At 37.0% G+C, this 15,410-nt stretch overlaps 1 pseudogene; it reads left to right on the top strand.

The window, feature by feature from the left end:
* Positions 1–13,581: 13,581 nt before the first annotated feature.
* Positions 13,582–14,799, top strand: LOC114223737 (actin-related protein 2/3 complex subunit 1A pseudogene; annotated as a pseudogene).
* Positions 14,800–15,410: the final 611 nt, after the last annotated feature.

Below are 15,410 nucleotides of genomic sequence, written 5' to 3'. Positions count from 1 at the left end.
AATTAAAAAATAATAAATACTTTTAATATTTTGTTAAATTTGGAGAGTAGATACTATTTGTCCTGGATTAAGTACATATTAATAAAGGCATTGTACTCTTTAATTAGGAAGAGACCCTTGTGCTTACCCTTGCTTTCTTGTTCTCTAGTTAATCTAGGAATCAAGAAGCACAATTTTCTCCCTTAAGGCTATAATTTCTGGTAGGGATATTTCTCCTATTTAGTTCCCTGTTAGAGATGTGCATAAGAAGGGCATGGCTTATGTGGTCTATTTTTTCTGTTAAATATCTGTGATACTGTATTTACCATGAATATAATGGAAAAAACATACATCTATGTCTGGGTTGAAGAAGGCCTTTAAGTATGTACCATGAATTTGATTTACCTTGAATTTCCGATTTTCAAAGATATAAAATCACATCTTAGTGATGAAGATAGCATTTAGAACAGCATGTGTTTGTTGCATTATCCAGATTGTTTAAATACATTTGGTGAAACCTTAAATACAGTGGACAATTTTAACTCTAAATGGAGAATAGCAAAAGTGTGTATCTTAGGAAGGAATTTGCATCTCTTTCATTTCTTTAAAAATCAGAGCCGTCTGATGACTTAAGAAAATTTAACGTAGCTGGTATTCGATCACATTTTCCTCAGGCCTTTCCCCAGAAGCACAGGTGATCTCAACATGTTAAAATCATGGAGTTTATTTCCAGAATGATTTTCATATCTAATTTCCAATTTGAATTTATCTCATGATCTCTAAATCTTTGCAAATGAACACCTTTTTTCTTTTGGTATACAGTTTAGAGAGGCATATGAAAGGCTAAATTTTCTCATCTGTTGTGTATTTTTGTTAAGTAGTAGTTTAATATAATATTTAATTACATTTATTTTATATAAATTATACTTAAATTAATCTTAAAATATAATACAATATTTGTTAAATAGTAATTCACATGATTAACCAAGTTAGCTATAAATAGGAGTAATATACAAATATAATTAATGTATAAATAAATAAGACTCTAGCATTAGGAATAACCATAGGGTAGAATTTTTAGAGAGTTTTTATTCCATCATGAAAATACTATTCTAATTTTGAAACTTTATACCATGTCCCAGAAGTCTTTGTATCATAGTCTGGCTTCATCTACCTCTCTAGATTCATCATGTACATGCCTTATCTTCTCTTGCCATATAAGTCTTTTTTCAGTGTCTTTCTTGCTCCCTCTTGCTGGAGGGCCTGAGACATTATTCTCTCCCTTTTTTACTTGGTTAATTCCTATTCACTCTTCAGATAATAGCTCAATTATCTTCCTATCAGTGAAGTCTTCCCTGAGCTTTCTATGTAAAAGTCCTCTTATTTTCATAATACTTACTCACAGTTGAAAATTTTTCATTTTGTAGATAATTATTTCCTTTATGTCTGTATCTTCCTTACTATTCTTTGTATACCATGACATAGGGATTGTGATAGGTTTGTTCATCATTTAATACCTAGTTCCCAGCATAATGCCTTGCACATCTTTGGTGCTTATTGTTGAATGGGTGGACTAAACTTGAAACTGGAAATGCCCATACTGTTTACTTCCCTACAAATTCTCTTGAACATTTTTGTATTCTCCAGCAGATTACATGAATCTCTGAGAGCTGGAATTGTGTAATATGCAGGGGTTTCTCACAGTGTTTAAAAGTACATTGTACATAGAAGCTATTTGATAAAAGTTTAATACATATCCAGATGACATGAATAAGTAAAAATTATGTGGCTTAAAGTTTATGTATTTAATTCACCTCATACCATTTACAGATGAAAATCAAGAAAAATAGTAATTTTTATACTAATTCTCACCCCTATCATTTATTTCCCCTAAGTTAACATAGAAAATATAGCTGTAAGAGGAGTGCTAAGTAAGAGTAAGCAAAAAGAAATTCTCATTTCACATTCTCTGGGGTAAGAGTAGTGTATTAACATGTATGTATAAATATACTCATAGCTTACTCTTGAAGTAGGCACATCAACAGCTGCCTGAGGGAATGTGTGCCAGAGGACTTCAAAAATGCCTAAACACATCATAATCCTTATCTGGTCTGGCCCCAGTATTTAAAATTCTCACAGTAATTTCTTATTTCATAGGTAGCCAGATACTTCTGTTAACAGGATGTCAATTTTGTTATATGATTACTGCACTAAGCAGTAGTGGTCATTTACCCTTGACTTAGGTTAGTGTAACAATAAACCAACAAAGGGTTACATTTTGAAGGTGAAGAGATCAGCTAAAATGTGACAAATGGCACACTTCTCAGGATGTGGCATAGATTAGAGAATGAAAGATCAGGGAAGATGGAAGCAATAATTAGGAAGCATTTGACTGGAGGTGAAACAATGAAAAGGAGAAGTACAAGTACAAAATTTGGAACCATGAGCTAAGGAATTAGAATTCTAGTTGTGTAATGTCCTAGATCTATGATTTTGGGAGAGTTACTTAATCTCTGAAAATCAGTTTAGTCAATATCAAATGCTATACAAAAACATTGAAAATTATTTCTGTGTAGCAAGGGCAATAAGTATTAGTTGAGCCTAAAAAACCATTTATTTTACCATTTATCAAATGTATTAGTTATTCTTATAATATCAATTCAAGATAATGTTAGGCATCAACATTTCCTGGCTAATTTTAATCTCAGCTAGGCTAATTGGGCAGCATTTCCAATATGCAGAAACCCATCAACAAGGATCTTTGAGTGCTTAGTATGTACCTCATACAAGGTACTATGAAAAGAATGAGGTATGATTCCTCCATATGAAGAATTTAATATAGAATCCAGGAGGTGGACTTGGTGGACATGGAGAAATAGTTTACAATTATTCATTCAACAAGTTTATTGAATTTTATTATCATATCAAGCACAGTTTAGGCACTAGGATACCAATGTGAGAAATTGAAATGCTCTTGAAGTGTAAATTTTATAGAGAAGGCAGACAATAGATTAAAAAATAAATCTATAATGGCCAAGTGGAGATAAGTAGTATGAAGAAAAATAGAACAGGGAAAAAGGAATAAAGAGTGACAGGGGAGTGATTTTATATACAAATTTTATATATAAAAATTATCTCTATGTTAAGAAGGGATTTGAGCTGACATCTGAAGAAGTGAGCAAACAAATCACATGAATGTCTAGGGGGAAAGATGTTAGGCAGAGGAAAAACCAGTGCAAACGTCCTGAAGCAGGTGCATGACTGGCATGTTTAAGGGATAACCAGGAAGCCATGTGGCTGGAATGAAATAAAAGGAGAGATAGTAGGACATGAAGTCAGAATGGTAGCAGAGGGGTAAGATCATATAGCCTTATATAGATTATTTTTATAGACCAGGAGCCATCAGGATTCATTGGGTGTTGAACTCATGATCTGACATATATTTTATAACTATCACTTTGGCTGCTGTGAAGAGAATAATGTGATGAATGAACAAGAGTGGAAGCAGAGAGACTAGTTAAGAAGCTATTGCATTAGTCCAGATAAGAGATGATGGTGGGTTGGAGCAGGGTATTTCGTTTATAGTATTGAGTATGAGAAGAGTTCATTTATAAGTATACTAAAATATAGGGCAAAGTTAATCTATTAGACTTCGTGTGGGATGTAAGAGAGAATCAAAGATGACTTCAAAGTTTATAGGGTGGCATCAAATATTTGGATTTATATGTGCTGTTTGTGATGTTTATCAAGCATATGAAAGATATATTTGGATGGCAAATAAGTACATGAAAAGTTCTCTACATCATTAATTATCAGGGAAATGTAAATTATAATCATGAGATTTTACTACATAACCACTTTAATAGCAAAAATTAAAAACACTGATAAAGTTATAGTAAGGATGTGGAACAATTGGAACACTCATATAATGCTTGTAGGAATGTAAAATGGTACAACTACTTCGGAAAATAGTTTTCCAGTTTCCTGTAAATTTAGCATATATTTATTTTCTGACCCAGCATTACTACTGTTAGGTATTTGCTAAGGTATTGTATTTAAGAGAAATGAAAACATATGTCCACAAAAAGACCTATGTATGAGTATTCATAACAGCATTATTTATAATAACTAAAACGTGAGAACAACCAAACATCCATTAACAGGTAAATGGATAAAAAAATTGTTGTATATCCAGAGAATATAAAATTATTCAGTATTAAAGAGAAATAAATTACTATTTTATGGAACAATCTGGATGAATCTTAAAATTATTATTCGAAGATTGTAAGAGTACATTATTGTGTGATTCCATTTATTTTTTTATTTAAATTCGATTAGCCAACATATAGTACATTATTAATTTCAGATGTAGAGTTCAATAATTCATCAGTTACACATTACACCCAGTGCTCATCACATCATGTGCCCTCCTTAATGTCCATCACCCAATTACCCTGTCCCGACACCCACACCCTCTCCATTAACCCTCAGGTTATTTCCTATATTTAAGAGTTTCTCATGGTTTTTCTCCCTCTCTGATATCTTCCCATTCAGTTTTACCTCCCTTCCCCTCTGATCTTCTGCACTGTTTCTTATGTTCCACATATGAATGAAACCATATGATAATTGTCTTTCTCTGATGTACTTATTTTGCTCAGCATAATACCCTCCAATTCCATCCATGTCAATGTAAATAGTAAGTATTCATCCTTTCTGATGGATGAGTAATATTCCATTGCATCCACATCTTTATCCATTCATCTGTCGTTGGACATCTGGACTCTTTACATAGTTTGGCTATTGTGGACATTGCTGCTATAAACATTGAGTGCAGGTGCCCCTTCGGATCAATATATTTGTGTCTTTGGGGTAAATACCTAGTAGTGCAATTGCTGGGTCGTAGGGTAGCTCTATTTTTAACGTCTTGAGGAACCTCCATACTGTTTTCCAGAGTGGCTGTACCAGTTGACATTCCCACCAGCAGTGTAAGAGTGTTCCCCTTTCTCCACATCCTCACCAACATTTATTTGCTGACTTGTTAATTTTAACCATTTTGACTGATGTGAGATGGTATCTCATTGTGGTTTTTATTTGTATTTCCCTGATGCTAAGTGATGTTGAGCCTTTTTTCATGTGTCTGTTGGCCATCTGGATGTCTTCTTTGGAGAAATGTCTGTCCATGTCTTCTGCCCATTTCTTCACTAGATTTTTTTGTTTTTTGGGTGTTGAGTTTGATAAGTTCTTTATAGAGCTTGGATATCAGCCCTTTATCTGATATGTCATTTGCCAATATCTTCTCCCATTCCATAGGTTGCCTTTTAGTTTTGTTGACTGTTTCCTTTGTTGTGAAAAAGATTTTTATCATGATGAAGTCCCAATAGTTCATTTTTGCTTTTATTTCCCTTGCCTTTGGAGACGTGTTTAGTAAGAAGTTGCTATAGCCAAGGTCAAAGAGGTAGCAACCTGTGTTCTCCTCTAGATTTTGATGGATTCCTGTCTCACATTTAGGCCTTTCATCCATTTTGAATTTATCTTTGTGTATGGTGTAATAAAATAGTCCAGTTTCATTCTTTTGCATGTGGCTGTCCAATTTTCCCACCACCATTTGTTGAAGAGACTGTCTTTTTTCCCCTGGATACTTGTTCCTGCTTTGTCGAAGATTAGTTGACCATAGAGTTGAAGGTCCTTTTCTGGATTCTCAATTCTTTTACGTTGATCTATGTTTTTGTTTTTGTGCCAGTACCATACTGTCTTGATCACAGCTTTATATTAAAACCTTTTATTATAGCTTGAAGTCCGAAATTGTGATGCCAGCAGCTTTGGTTTTCTTTTTCAACATTCCTCTGGCTCTTCAGGGTCTTTTTGGTTCGACACAAATTTTAAGATTATTTGTTCCAGCTCTGTGAAAAATATCAATGGTATTTTGATAGGGATTGCATTAAATGTGTAGATTGCTCTGGGTAGCAGAGACATTGTAAGAATATTTTTTCTTCCAATCCATGAGCATGGAAAGTTTTCCCATTTCTTTGTGTGCTCTTCAATTTCTTTCAGAAGTGTTTTATGGCTTTCAGAGTACAGATCTTTTATATCTTTGGTTAGATTTATTCCTAGGTATCTTATGGTTTTTGGTGCAGTGGTAAATGGGATTGATTCCTTAATTTTTCTTTCTTCTGTCTCATTGTTAGTGTATAGAAATACAACTCATTTCTGTGACTTGATTTTATATCCTGCCATGTTGCTGAATTCCTGTATGAGTTCTACCAATTTTGGGTTGGAGTCTTTTGGGTTTTCCACATAAAGCATCATGTCATCTGTGTAAAGGTTTGACTTCTTCTTTGCCAAGTTGAATGCCTTTTCTTTCTTTTTGTTGTCTGCTTGCTGAGGCTAGGACTTCTAGTACTATGTTGAACAACAGTGGTGAGAATGGGCATCCCTGTCATGTTCCTGACCTTAGCAGAAAAGCTCTCAGTTTTTCCTGTTGAGAATATTTGCTGGGATGCCTGGGTGGCTCAGTCAGTTATGCGTCTGCTTTTGGCTCAGGTCATGATCTCAGGGTTCTGGGATCAAGTCCGGCATTGGGCTCCTTGCTCAGCAGGGAGCCTGCTTCTCTCTCTGCCTGCTGCTCCCCCTTCTTTACTCTCTCTCTCTGACAAATAACATCTTTAAAAAGAGAGAGAGAATGATATTTTCTGTGGGCTTTTCATATATGATATTGAGGTATGTTCTTTATGTCCATACACTGTGGAGAGTTTTAATCAAAAAAGAATGCTGTATTTTGTCAAATGCTTTTTCTGGATCAATTGAGAGGATCATATGGCTCTTTTCCTTTATTTTATTAATGTGATGTATCATGTTGATGGATTTGTGAATGTGAACCATCTTTGAAGCCCAGGAATAAATCCCACTTGTTTATGATGAATAATCCTTCCAATGTACTGTTGGATCTTATTAGCTAGCATCTAAGTGAGAATTTTGGCATCCATGTTCATCACGTATATTGGTCTGTAATTCTCCTTTTTGGTGGGGTCTTTATCTGGTTTTGGGATCAAGGTAATGTTGGCCTCATAGACTGGTTTGAAAGTTTTCCTTCCATTTCTATTTTTTGGAACAGTTTCAGAAGAACAGGTATTAATTCTTCTTTAAATGTTTGGTAGAATTCCCCTGTGAAGCCATCTGGCCCTGGACTCTTGTTTATTGGGAGATTTTTGATTACTGATTCAATTTTTTTTTTTTTTTTTTTTTTTTGCTGGTTATGGGTCTGTTCAGGTTTTCTATTCTTGTTTCAGTTTTGGTAGTTTATATGTCTCTAGGAATGCATCCAGATTGCCTAATTTGTTGGCATATAGTTGCTCATATGTTCTTATAATTGTTTGTGTTTCCTTGGTGCTGGTTGTGATCTCTCCTCTTTCATTCATGATTTTATTTATTTGGGTCCTATCACTTTTTGATAAGTCTGGCTAGGGGTTCATTGATCTTGTTAATTCTTTCAAAGAACCAGCTTCTAGTTTCATCTGTTCTACTGTTCTTTTGGTTTCTATTTCATTGATTTCTGCTCTCATCTTTATTATTTCTTTTCTCCTGCTGGGTTTAGGCTTTATTTGCTGATCTTTCTCCAGCTTCTTTAGGTGCAAGGTTAGTTTGTGTATTGGAGACCTTTCTAATTTTTTTGGGAAAGGCCTATATTGCTATGTACTTCCCTTTTAGGACCACCTTTGCTGCATCCCAAAGATTTTGAACAGTTGTGTTTTCATTTTCATTTGTTTCCATGAATTTTTTAGATTCTTCTTTAATTTCTTGGTTCACCCATTCATTCTTTAGTAGGATGCTCCCTAACCTCCAAGGATTTGAGTTCCTTCCAAATTTTCTTTTGTGGTTGAGTTCAAGTTTCAAAACACTGTGGTCTGAAAATATGCAGGGAATAATCCCAATATTTTGTTACTGGTTGAGACCTGATTCCTGACCCAGTATGTGATCTATTCTGGAGAATGTTCCGTGTGCACTTGAGAAGAATGTGTATTCTGTTGCTTTAGGATGGAATGCTCTCTCTATATCTATGTGAAGTCCATCTGGTCTGGAGTGTCTTTCAAAGCCCTTGTTTCCTTGTTGATCTTATGCTTAAATGATTGTCCATTGCTGTGAGTGGGGTGTTAAAGTTCCCTACTATTATTGTAGTATTATCAATGTGTTTCTTTAATTTGGTTATTAATTGGTTTGTGTATTTGGCTGCTCCTAGGGTTAGGAGCATATTTATAATTGTTAGACCTTGTTGGATACACTCTTTAAATATGACATAGTGTCCCTCTTTAACCCTTACTATAGTCTTTGGTTTAAAATCTAATTTGTCTGATGTAAGAATTGCTACCCAAGCTTTCTTTTGATGTCCATTAGCATGATAAATGGTTCTCTACCTCCCTCCAGTTTCAATCTGGAGGTTTCCTTGGGTCTACAATGAGTCTCTGTAGACAGCATATAGATGGGTCTTGCTTTTTTAAAAAAATATTTTATTTAAGAGAGAGAGAGCACAAGCAGGGGGAGCAACAGGCAGAGGGAGAGGGAGAAGCAGGCTACCTGCTGAGCAGAGAGCCCAACGTGGGGCTTGATCCTAGGACCCTGGGATCATGACCTAAGTGAAAGGCAGATGCTTAACTGACTGAACAATCCAGGCACCACCAGTCTTGCTTTTTTATCCAATGTGATACCCTGTGTCTTTGATTGGAACATTTAGCCCATTTACATTCAGAGTAACTATTGAAAGATATGAATTTAGTGCCATTGTATTACCTGTAAAGTCCCTGTTTCTATAGATGGTCTCTCTCTCTCTCTCTCTCTCTCTCTTTTTTCTTTCATGTCTATGGTATTTTTGGGCTCTGTTCGCTTACAGGATCCCCTTCAATATTTCTTCTTGCAGGGTTGGTTTAGTGATCACAAATTCTTTAATTTCTGTTTGTCCTGGAAGCTCTTTATCTCTCTTGCCATTCTGAATGACAGCCTTGCTAGATAAAGTACTAAATTGAGAGGATCATATGGTTCTTGTCTTTCCTTTTATTAATATGATGTGTCACATTGATTGATTTGTGAATGTTGTACCACAATTGCAGACTGGGGATAATCCCACTTGGTTGTGGGAATAACTCTTTTAATGTACTGTTGGATCCTATTGGCTAGTTTCTTGGTGAGTAATTTGACATCCATGTTCATCAGGCAAATTGGGTCTGTTATTCTCCTCTTTGATGGGGTGTCTGGTTTTGGGGTCAAGGTAATGCTAGCCTCGTAGAACGAGTTTGGAAGTTTTCCTTCCATTTCTATTTTTTGAAACACCTTTAGTAGAAAAGTATTATTTCTTCCTTAAATATTTGGTAGAATACCCTCTGGGAAGCCATTTGGCCCCTGGACTCCTGTTTTTTGGGAGATTTTTGATTACTGCATCAATTTCCTGTTGGTTATGGATCTGTTCAGGTTTTCTGTTTTTTCCTGTTTCAGTTTTGGTAGTTTATAAGTTTCCAGAAATGCATCCATTTCTTCCAGATTGCCTAATGTTGTCATATAGTTGCTCATAATATGTTCTTAAAATTGTATTTCCTTGGTATTAGTTGTGATTGCTCCCCTTTCGTTCATAATTTTATTAACTTGGTTCCTTTTTTTTTTCTTTTTGACAAGTCTGGTTAGGGGTTTATTGATCTTATTAATTTTTTCAAAGAATCAGCTCCTAGTTTTGTTGATATGTTCTGCTATTCTTTTGGTTTCTATTTCATTGATTTCTGCTCTAATTTTTATTAATTCTCTTCTTCTGCTGGGTTTAGGCTTTATTTTCTGTTATTTCTCCAACTCTTTTAGGTGTAAGGTTAGCTTGTGTATTTGAAACCTTTCTTGTTTCTTGAGAAAGGCTTGTATTGCTATATACTTCCCTCTTAGGACTTCCTTTGCAACATCTGAAAGGTTTTGAACAGTTGTATTTTCATTTGTTTCCATGAATTTTAAAAATTCTTCTTTAATTTCCTTGTTGATTCATTCATTCTTTAGTAGGATGCTCTTTAACTTCCATATATGAGTTCTTTCCAAATTTCCTCTTGTGACTGAGTTCAATTTTGAAAGCGTTGTGGTCTGAAAATATGCAGGGAATGATTCCCATCTTTTGGTACCAGTTGAAACCTGATTTTTGACCCAATATGTGATCTACTCTGGAGAATGTTCCATGTGCACTTGAGAAGAATGTGTATTCTGTTGTTTTAGGATGGAATGCTCTGAATGTATCTCTGAAGTCACTCTGGTCCAGTGTGTCATTCAAAGCCCTTGTTTCCTTGTTGATCTTCTACTTACATGATCTGTCCATTGCAGTAGTGGAATGTTAAAGTCCCTTACGATTATTGTGTTATTATCAATGAATTTCTTTACTTTTGTTATTAATTGGTTTATATAATTGGCTGCTCCCAAGTTAGGGGCATAAATATTTACAATTATTTGATCTTGTTGGATAGACCCTTTAATTATGATATAAAGTCCTTCCTCATCCCTTATTACAGTCTCTGATTTAAAATCTAATTTTTCTGATACAAGGATTGCTACCCCAGCTTTCTTTGATGTCCATTAGCATGATAAATGTTTCTCCACCCCCTCACTTTCAATCTGGAGGTGTATTTGGGTCTAAAATGAGTCTCTTGCCAACATACTGATGGGTCTTGTTTTTTTTATCCAGTCTGATACATTGAGTCTTTTGATTGGAGCATTTAGCCCGTTTACATTTAGAGTAACTATTGAAAGATATGAATTTAGTGCCATTGTATTACCTGTAAAGTCAGTGTTTTTGTATATTGTCTCTGTTCCTTTCTGGTCTATGTTACTTTGGGACTCTCTCTTCGCTTAAAGGATCCCCCTTCAATATTTCTTTCAGGGCTAGTTTAGTGATCACAAATTCTTTCAGTTTCTGTTTGTCCTGGAAGCTTTTTACTTCTTCTATTTTCTATTTTGAATGACAGCCTTACTGGAAAAGTATTTTTGGCTGTATATTTTTCTCATTTAGCATCCTGAATATATCATGCCAACCCTTTCTGGCCTACCAGGTTTCTGTGGATAGGTGTGCTGCCAGTGTAATGTTCCTACCCTTGTGGGTTAAGAAGTTCTTGTCTCGAGCTGCTTCCAGGATTTTCTCTTTATCTCTGAAATTTGCAAGCTTCACTATTACATGGTGTGGTGGGGTGTTTGTCTATTTTTATTGATTTTGGGGCGTTCTCTCTACCTCCTGGACTTGAATGCCTGTTTCCTTCCCCACATTAAGGAAGTTCTCAGCTATGATTTGCTCAAATATACCTTTTGTCCCTCTCTCTTTCTTCTTCTTCTGGGACCCAAATAATTTTAATAATTTTCATTTTCTGGTATTGCTGATTTCTTGAAGCCTCCCCTCATGGTCCATTAGTTGTGTTTCTCTTTTCCTCAGCTTCCTTCCTTTCCATCATCTTGTCTTCTATGTCACTGACTCTCTCTTTTGCCTCATTCTAGCTGTTAGGGCATCCATTTTAGACTGCATCACAGTTAAAGCATTTTTAATTTAGGACTGATTAGATTTTATTTCTGCACTAAGAGATTCTCTAATGTCTTTTATGCCTTTTTCAAGCTCAGCTAGTAACATTATAATCATCCTGAATTCTACCTCTGACATTTTACTTATATCTGTATCGATAGATCTGTGGCAGAGAGCTTTACCTCTGGTTCTTTCTTTTGTTGTGAATTCCTCCATCTAATCATTTTTCCCAGAGAAGAATGGATGAACAAGAAAACAAAATAAAAAAATCAACCAAACTCAAGCGAAATACACAGTAGAGAAATCCAAAGATGTCAGAAACCAAAAAAGAAAAGAAAAAAAAGGGAAAAAGAGAGAATACAATCTCACAGGTGGACAAAACAGCGTGATCCACTTGGTCCTTGGTGTATTTTGGTGTGTTTGTTAGAATACACTAAATCCCAAAATTGTAAAGAATTTAAAAAGTGAAAGGAAGCCAAAATGAAGTGTGTGTGTGTGTGTGTGTGTGTGTATAAAATGTAAATGTAAAAATTAAAATTAAAAAAAGATATAAAAACAAAGAGTTGATAAAATAAGAGACTAGTTGAAAAGGAAAAAATGAAAAAAAATTTTAAACTGAAGGAATAAAGACTCATGTGAAAAAATCTCTAATTCTATATACTATTTTCCCCTAGTGCAGGAGTTTTTCAGTTCTGAGTGATCTATAAAACCTAGTATTTGCCTGAGGATCCTGCTTGTCTTCTTGGGTAGGGGCCTGTTGCACTGATTCTCTAGTGTCTTTGCCTGGGCAGAGTTGCACCAACCCTTGCCAGGGGGCCGGGCTCAGCATAAGCTGCTTCAGGTTGCTATGTGGCTTTTGTTTCCTGAAGGCTTTTCATACGACTTTAGAAGATGGAAAAAAAAATGTAAAAAATGGTGGTGCCCCGATCTCCAACCCCAGAGCTGAACAATCATGGCCCCCGCTCTTTAGTGCACCCTCAGGGAAAGGCAGTCAATCCCTTTCACGTGCACCAAACTCTGAAGACTCTTGCAGTGCACATCTGCACCAATTCTCCCAGGGGAAGGAGCCAGATCTCACAGTGGTTGTCTCTTGCTGGGCCCCTGCTTGGAGAGCAGTTGCCTGATTGTGCCATGGTTCACGGTTTATGACAATACCCAGCTGAGAGGCCACTCCAGGGCTCAACTGGATTCCTTGCTCCAATGTTTGGAAACTCTGCTGTGCTCAGGCATCCCCATTCGTTCTGTGACCATGGGGATCCTGAGACCATACTGTCCCACCTAGGTTTCTGCCCCACTTTACCACCTGACCACCTTTCAGGCAGGGACATCCCTCACAGGAGCAGACTTCTAAGAGTTCCTATTTTGCTATCCACTGTTATATCATTTTCTGGTAGCTGGCATACAGAGACTTCATTCTCCTGTGGTTTATCTTCCGATATATCCCCTTAGATTCACATCTCCGCACCTCCTGCCTTGCAAAAAGTGGTCGCTTCTCTATTTGTAGAATTGCAGCAATTCTTTTCTTAGATCTCAGTTTGAATTCACAGGTGTTCAGAATGATTTGATAAATATCTAGCTGCATTCAAGGGACTAGATGAAATGTGGGTCCCCTACTCTCTTGCCATCTTCATTCCCTCCATATGATCCCATTTGTATGAAACCCTAAAATAAGCAATACTAATCTATAATGATAGAAAGCAGATCAGTGTTTCACCATCCTACTTTATTTGGTCCTGAGATATTTCCTGCAATACAGGAATTTCAGCACTAAACCCAGAATAGTTCCTGGAAAACCAGAACAGGTGGTCAATGTGTAAGGCTGGGGACAAGGATTGACTGGGAAAGAGCCCAAAGGAACTTTTTGGGGGTGAAGGAAATGTTCTATATTTGGATTATAATAGTGGTTTCAAGGGTATATTCATTTGTTAAAGCTCATCAAAATATATACTTAATTGTGAACATTTTTATTGGATATAAAGTCTATACCAGTGGAGTTTATTAAAAAGTAAAAGATAGGGTCTTCCACCCGCATCAGCCAGAGCCTGTTTGCGACTTACCAGAGTCCGCAAATTCTCCGCTCTGAGCCGGTCCGCACTGCCCCGATCCCAGCTTTCTATCTTTTGAAAACACTAAGAATAATGTCCCTGCATCAGTTTTTACTAGAGCCAGTCACCTGTCATGCCTGGAACAGGGATCGTACCCAGATTGCTCTTAGCCCCAATTATCACGAAGTCCACATCTATAAGAAGAACGGGAGCCAGTGGGTGAAAGCTCATGAACTCAAGGAGCGCAATGGACACATTACAGGTATCGACTGGGCTCCCAAGAGTGACTGCATCGTCACTTGTGGGGCAGAGCGCAATGCCTATGTCTGGAGTCAGAAAGATGGTGTCTGGAAGCCAACCCTGGTGATCCTGAGAATTAATCATGCAGCGACTTTTGTCAAGTGGTCCCCGCTAGAGAACAAATTTGCTGTGGGAAGTGGAGCACAACTCATTTCTGTTTGTTACTTTGAGTCTGAAAATGACTGGTGGGTAAGCAAGCACATTAAAAAGCCAATTCGATCCACGGTCCTCAGCTTGGATTGGCATCCCAACAATGTTTTGCTGGCAGCAGGATCATGTGATTTCCAAATGCAGTGTTTTCTGCCTACATTAAAGAAGTGGATGAAAAGTCAGCCAGTACGCCCTGGGGCAGCAAGATGCCTTTTGGTCAGCTGATGTCAGAGTTCGGTGGCAGCGGCACTGGTGGCTGGGTACATGGGGTCAGCTTCTCTGCCAGTGGGAGCCGCCTGACCTGGGTCAGCCATGACAGCACCGTATCCGTTGCTGATGCCTCAAAAAGTGTGCAGGTCTCAACTCTGAAAACAGAGTTCCTGCCCCTCCTGAGTGTGTCGTTTGTCTCAGAGAATAGCGTTGTAGCCGCGGGCCATGACTGCTGCCCAATGCTCTTCAACTACGATGACCGTGGCTGCTTGACCTTCGTCTCCAAACTAGACATTCCCAAACAGAGCACCCAGCGCAACATGTCTGCCATGGAGCGCTTCCCCAACATGGACAAGAGGGCCACGACTGAGGACAGCAACACAGCCTTGGAGACGCTGCACCAGAATAGCATCACTCAGGTATCTATGAGGTGGACAAGCAAGATTGTCACAAAATTTGCACTACTGGCATCGATGGAGCCATGACAATTTGGGATTTCAAGACCTTAGAGTCTTCCCATCCAGGGCCTCCGGATAATGTGAAGCTGAGTGAGCCTCCCAGATCCAGCATGACAAATGGACAGACTGACAGACTGACAAATGCGCTGATGCAGCCCCGCTGTGTGCATGGTGGTGAGGAGAGCCAGCCGCAAGGAGACACTGAAGACAAGTTTTGCACAAATATCGTTTGTGTGTTTTTGTTTGAATATAACTGGTGACAATGTTGTTTTTTTAAAAGCAGCCGTGATTTGGGTTTTTCTGTTTTTTGTTTTTGCTATTTCATTCCATTCTTGACCAAAGCTTCTCTTTAAGTAGTTTTTTATGGAAAATTGTCACACTAACTTAAAGGAAAGGGTGGGAGACATATCCATTGTCTGCTAAACAAATAAAAATAATGAATGTGTTAAAAAAAAGTAAAAGATAAACATTTAGTGGTAAGTTATATAAAATATAACTTTTTAAAAAAACATATGCACTGATATCTTCATTGTTTTTTGTCTCAAAAGAAGTGGTTAAATAAATTCTAGTGTAAGAGAATGTTCCTGAAGTGACTCTGATGCTGAATACTTATAAAAATCACAAGAATTCTGTCAAGTTAAACCTCTGAATGATTCTTGGGGGTTCCATATACACTTATTTTGACCAAAGACCAATAATACATTTATCACATTGATGATAAGACCATATCTGATTCTAAATTTTTGATTTGTC

This window comes from Eumetopias jubatus, unplaced genomic scaffold (assembly GCF_037043125.1).
Source record: "Eumetopias jubatus isolate StellerSeaLion01/CBP00866 unplaced genomic scaffold, mEumJub1_p1.0 scaffold_11, whole genome shotgun sequence".
Taxonomy (NCBI): domain Eukaryota; kingdom Metazoa; phylum Chordata; class Mammalia; order Carnivora; family Otariidae; genus Eumetopias; species Eumetopias jubatus.
The sequence above is the reverse complement of the archived record's forward strand: the minus strand, read 5'-3'. Positions and strand labels throughout refer to the sequence as shown.